Source organism: Megalobrama amblycephala, linkage group LG11 (assembly GCF_018812025.1).
Source record: "Megalobrama amblycephala isolate DHTTF-2021 linkage group LG11, ASM1881202v1, whole genome shotgun sequence".
Taxonomy (NCBI): Eukaryota; Metazoa; Chordata; class Actinopteri; order Cypriniformes; family Xenocyprididae; genus Megalobrama; species Megalobrama amblycephala.
In genome coordinates this window covers 17543396-17549613 of record NC_063054.1, presented here as the reverse complement: position 1 = coordinate 17549613, position 6218 = coordinate 17543396, and the positions used below count along the sequence as shown (strand labels likewise).

General features: G+C 34.9%; 1 protein-coding gene across 5 annotated transcripts in view; it reads left to right on the top strand.

Annotated features, from left to right (window-relative positions):
- The first annotated feature begins 978 nt into the window (after positions 1-978).
- Positions 979-6218, top strand: part of cracd (capping protein inhibiting regulator of actin dynamics) — a 33137-nt gene continuing 27897 nt past the window's right edge. For 3 of the 5 annotated variants that reach the window (XM_048206398.1, XM_048206394.1, XM_048206395.1), the window contains exon 1: positions 989-1261. The gene's annotated coding sequence lies outside the window, so the exon portion shown is untranslated. Of the gene's footprint in view, positions 1262-6218 lie in introns of all 5 variants that reach the window. The other 2 variants (XM_048206396.1, XM_048206397.1) reach the window with 2 other exon arrangements.

Sequence of the window (6218 nt, the reverse complement as noted above, 5' to 3'; positions counted from 1 at the left end):
TCAATGGTGCCCCACAACTGTTTGGAAGTTATTCATAATTATATATAAGCTACAAACTTTATACAGTTTTAGAACAACTTGAGGGTGAGAATAATGACAGAATTTTCATTTTTGGGTGAACTATCCCTTTAAGGCATATAATTAAGGTAGAATTTTATAATCCATGTTTAAGGTAAATAGTTGAAATGAAAATTCTGTCATTAAGTACTCACCCTCATGTCGTTCCAAACCCACAAGACCTTTGTTCCTCTTCGGAACACAAATTAAGATATTTTTGATGAAATCCTAGAGCTTTCTGATCCCCCATAGAAAGCAATGCAATTACCACTTTCAAGGCCCAGAAAGGTAGTAAAGACATCATTAAAATAGTCTATGTGACTACAGTGGTTCAACCTTAATGTTATGAAACGAAGAGAATACTTTTGTGCACAAAAATAAAATAAATAAATAAATAAATAAAAAATAACGACTTTATTCAACAATTCAGCAATCTTCCATGTCAGTCTCGATGCTTTCCACGATGCAAACACAGTGCGGCACTTCCGGGTTCTATGTCAGAAAGACGGCTCAGTATTATTGGTCGACTCCTGCGTCACATGGTTCTCACGTAAACAGCGTCAGAGACTGACATGGAAGAGAAAAAATTGTTGAATAAAGTCTTTATTTTTTTTCTGCACACAAAAAGTATAACAAAATAAACAAAATGCTTTGGTGTGTGGAATATTGTTATCTTAGGTCTTGGTGTGAACGGGCCTAAAAGACAGATATGTTTATAATTATCTAGTGTGAATGTATATTATTATAATTATAATTCTCAACAATGGTTAACATTTATGTGTAAAGACTTTTTAATTAGCAAAAAAATACTGAGGCCACTTTCAATCTCTGTAATTATTTCAGATTGTGACCTGCATTTAGAGGCTTGTGCAGCATTCATTAAATCAAAAGGGTGTATATTTAGAAACTGAAATGTTAGGGCAAAATGGTCTGCTTTTATTGTGTGAACGGCCTCTGCCACACCCTCCTGTTTCACGTGCAGCTGTGTGAGAAGCAGCGCCTCCGCGCGCACCGAATGCGTACGGAACTGTCTCGAGGAGGAGGACGAGCACTCGCAGCATCAGCAACACAAACATCCACATACACACATACACAAAGAGGTCAGCTCGCGTGCTGCGACTTGAATGGAAGATAACCGAGTGCCGCGAGACACAATAAAGGAAGCATAGGAACTGATCGCTGTGCCGTGACACACGCGGGAGAGGTAGGAGATTATCAAACATTTGTTAAACTGCATAGCTTTGTTGGTGATACTGACCTTGTCATTTAGCCCATCTTCCAAAATCCACCATTCTTCACAGATGTGTGCGCAGCTGGGGAGGCATGGACATATCTCGAGCTGCATTTAGCGTTGAAATGCACGATAAAAAAAAAAATTTGTCATTTTGTAGAAGACACCGTCGATACGTTTGCATCATCACATCTATCTGCCCCCTTCATATGTTGCCTTTTATTAGCTTATTTATGAATGACAGTGCTTTTGATTAAGTGATGCTATTGATTTCTTAGATATGTCCGCAAAACATTGAATATTTGAATTATGAGTGGTCCGTCATTCATAATATGCTTACTGGTGCAGGCAATTGATGGTTCCCTGAGCTGTGGTGTCGTTTTCTCTCACGATGCATACCTGCCACAATGCATGCTTTTGTGGCAAAAGATGCCATCGATAGCATTGCCCGTTCCTAAAAAAAACATGGATGGCTACACACTGTTTAGATATGCCAAATATACATCACTGATACGCTTTATTGTCATTAATTAATTCAGGAGAGGCGTCTATGCCCATAATACCAATATATATTTTTTAATAGACAGTGTCTGGCCTAATTTTTCTTCTTTATCATGACGTAACGATGATGTAATGCTTAACTGTAAATTGAATTTCGGTTTTGTTTCTTTGTTTGTCTTTGCTATCAGGTCCATACAACACCCCAATGTGGTGTTCCCACATGAGTTGTTTATTGCCTATCTAGCACTCTTATACTGATAAAGCTCAGTGATGTGAGAATAATAACATAAATAACATACACATAAACCTTACACTATATAAGGTTGTGATTTCTTCTTACTGTTCACTTCATATAACTCATGAATGGATGGATGGATTTTTAGTATACAGACACAGACGATGACATTTAGCAATCTTAGCTGTAATTATGTGTTTTCTTGCATGGAAATGAAATTGAATCACAGTTATTTCACTCCGAATTGCTAGGATTACATGTCTTTTGGATTAAGTATGCATTGGTACTAAAATCTGGCCAATACAATATGCCAATAAGTATCACTTATAAGTATTTTAAATGCTACAAGTGAATTTAGACAACACAAAATTATAATGTACGGCATGAAAAATGGATTCAGTTTGGGATTTGCTAAAGATTGCATTCAACAGTGTTATATGTGACCCTGGACCACAAAACCAGTCATAAGGTTTTTTTTTTTTACTATTATTATTATTATTATTATTATTATTCGATGTAGACATCATCTGAAATCTGAATAAATAAGCTTTCCATTGATGTATGGCTTGTTGGGATAGGACAATATTTGGCCAATATACAACTATTTGAAAATCTGGAATCTGAGGGTGCAAAAAAATCAAAATATTGAGAAAATCGCCTTTAAAGTTGTCCAAATGAAGCCCTTAGCAATGCATATCCACTTACGGTAGGAAATTTACTAAATATTTTCATGGAACATGATCTTTACTTAATATCTAATGATTTTTGGCATAAAAGAAAAATCGATAATTTTGACCCATAAAATGTATTTTTGGCTATTGCTACAAATATACCTGTGCGACTTATGACTGTTTTTGGGGTCCGGGGTCACATATTAATAAATTATTTGTGTTTTTAACATTCAGTGAGTGTTAGGTGAAGATAATTGAGCAATTGAGCAATTAAATATCTAATGTCAACTAATACCAGTAAATAAAAACCAATATGGTATATTGTGCATTCTTATCTAGGATGGCTGAGAAACAGAAGTTGACCCAGGGTCAAAAACATGAATTTTTAGTTCATAATTCTTTTATTTTACCTAAAATAATTGCTCTCTGAAATAATAAATGTGACAAAATAGTAAAGTTCAACATATTATTAAACCATACATTGGATTAGCTCATGATATGATAAAAAAAATAACAATAAAATTGAAGAAATGTTCTTTAAATACACAAAATACACATCGATCTAGACACACAAGCTTCCTTACTCCTCACTCATTTGTACATTCTTAGTCCTGCCATTTGAAGGCAAGAAAATTTCCATTTATAAGACAGGAAACAGCCTCAGAAGTTCCCACTGCTGACCTCGGTTCGAGGGCATGTTCCCTTAAACACCCTGGAGATTTGTGCGTTCGAGTAGAGGAAACTAGAGAAACTGCTCCCGAGGCTTCCTCCCAACGTAAATAATTCATGAAAAGGCCAATTAATATTAATCCATAAAAAGTACTGCATCAATACAAGTTGACCAGTGAAGGGGAAAGGCCCTGTGTGTTTGACTGGAGTGTCTGTGCTGTTGTTTGTGTGACAGGCGATCCCACAGCATAATCTGAATAAGGTTACACATCTTTAATCGACTGCGGGTATGCCTTATGCATGCTGGACTTGTGTTATTTTCCACAACAATATGACCTAATTAAACCCACTTTACTAGGCTCACATATTGGACGTGACAGACATTGGCCCCAAAACATTACGTGGTATAACATTGCCCTCTAGTGTAGTATGACACAGACAGACAATAATATAGAGCTGTCCATTGATCCCTAGAGGAATTCATATTGCCCTAGGCGGCAGATATTAAAATAGATGGGCATCGATAGACACTATCAAATAGTGTCTAAATAGGCACTTATAGAGTAACGTGACCCTCAGATATAAGGTAACACAATCTGCACTTTAGTATCATTAGAACATGATCTTTCATGAGCAGAGATACACACTTAAAAACATCACATAAAGTAATAATAAGTGGTGATATGTTTTTCATGGAATGGTCCAAGCCAGTTTTATTTAAATTGAATTTCATTGAGAAATATACATTCACTTACAGTAGCAATATAATTGAATATATGTATGGAAACTGGCAAATGTTGCCTAGACACTAGAACACACTATCGCTGACATGTAGGTCAGTCAATTAGTCGGGGCAAGTGGCGATTCACATGCATTTGAGGTTGATAGCTTCAGAGTTCAGTTGGTTTTCTGTCCTAATTAGTGTAAACACAATACCATTTCATGTATATTTAACATGCTTATACTTTTATATTGAAGTTTTTCCACCAAACCCTCAGATCCTATGTGAATAATTTCATAATTAATAATGAATTCTCATTTAATAATTCATCTGAAGGGTTGTTGCTTTGACTAAGACTTGTGGGGTGAGGTGGAGCAGGACGCATACACACACAAAACTATTGATGTAAATCTCAAGTAGCCGAACACAATCAGTACAGTGCACAGTTAACAATGACACTGCACAAATATGTACAAAAAGGGAGATTTTAAGATCTAGACACAAGAATGGAGGGGTTAGAAAGACTGACAAAACAAAGGAAAGATTATCCGATTCTTATGGATGGATGATTGCAATGTTCTGACATCTATTTACAACTGCTTGTTCTAAAGAGTGGCTGTATGTGTGTGTTTGATCGAGAGACTGCGACAGGAGGACACAGTTAGGAAATGTGTGTCTGTCTGGGAACGCGCTGTAATTACATTACCTGTTCAACCCAGTTCCTCCTCTCAATTTAATCAGCAACTATATGCTGTAAGTAAGATGTTTTAGCTTTTGTTCTTAATCTGCTATAACTGTGCACTATTATACAATAGCTGCTGCTCCACAGCAATAAATTCGACAATAAAGCATCTCTAATTTCACCCAAACCGCAAGTCATGTTATACAGAAAATACCTTATCAGAACACAGGTCAGTCCTTGAGTACACAAAACTTTGACCTACAATGACAATGCTGAAGCAAGACTTTGATTTTGCTGGTCCAGACTAGTTAGTGCTGGTCCTGCACACCTAGACTCTTTATCAGCAAAATGAGTGATAGTCTTTCTGCTGGTTGACCATGGAAGTGTTGCAATAAAAAGGTCACATCAGCATCTAAAATTTGTTTTGTCAGTTTTGTCAAAGATTGGTCAGTGTATTTCATTTTTAATTATTTCCTCTTTCTTTATAGTAGGATTCACAAATTCTTCAATTTGATATACAGTACAGTCCAAAAGTTTGGAACCACTAAGATTTTTAATGTTTTTAAAAGAAGTTTCGTCTGCTCACCAAGGCTACATGTATTTAATTAAAAATACAGTAAAAAACAGTAATATTGTGAAATATTATTACAATTTAAAATAACTGTGTACTATTTAAATATATTTGACAAAGTAATTTATTCCTGTGATGCAAAGCTGAATTTTCAGCATCGTTACTCCAGTCTTCAGTGTCACATGATCCTTCAGAAATCATTCTAATATGCTTATTTGCTGCTCAATAAACATTTATGATTATTTTCAATGTTGAAAACAGTTTTTTTTCAGGATTCCTTGATGAATAGAAAGTTCAAAAGAACAGCATTTATCTGAAATACAAAGCTTCTGTAGCATTATACACTACCGTTCAAAAGTTTGGGGTCAGTAAGAATTTTTATTTTTATTTTTTTGAAAAGAAATTAAAGAAATGAATACTTTTATTCAGCAAGGATGCATTAAATCAATCAAAAGTGGCAGTAAAGACATTTATAATGTTACAAAATATTAGATTTCAGATAAACACTGTTCTTTTGAACTTTCTATTCATCAAATAATCCTGAAAAAAAATATTGTACACAAATATTTTGTACAATTGTACACATTAAATGTTTCTTGAGCAGCAGATCAGCATATTAGAATGATTTCTGAAGGATCATGTGACACTGAAGACTGGAGTAATGATGCTGAAAATTCAGCTTTGCATCACAGGAATAAATTACTTTTTATTTCACAATATTACTGTTTTTTACTGTATTTTTAATTAAATAAATGTAGCCTTGGTGAGCAGACGAAACTTCTTTTAAAAACATTAAAAATCTTAGTGGTTCCAAACTTTTGGACTGTACTGTATGTAGTAAGAAATAAGAGTGAGAAGTTATATGATTGTTTTTGCTATT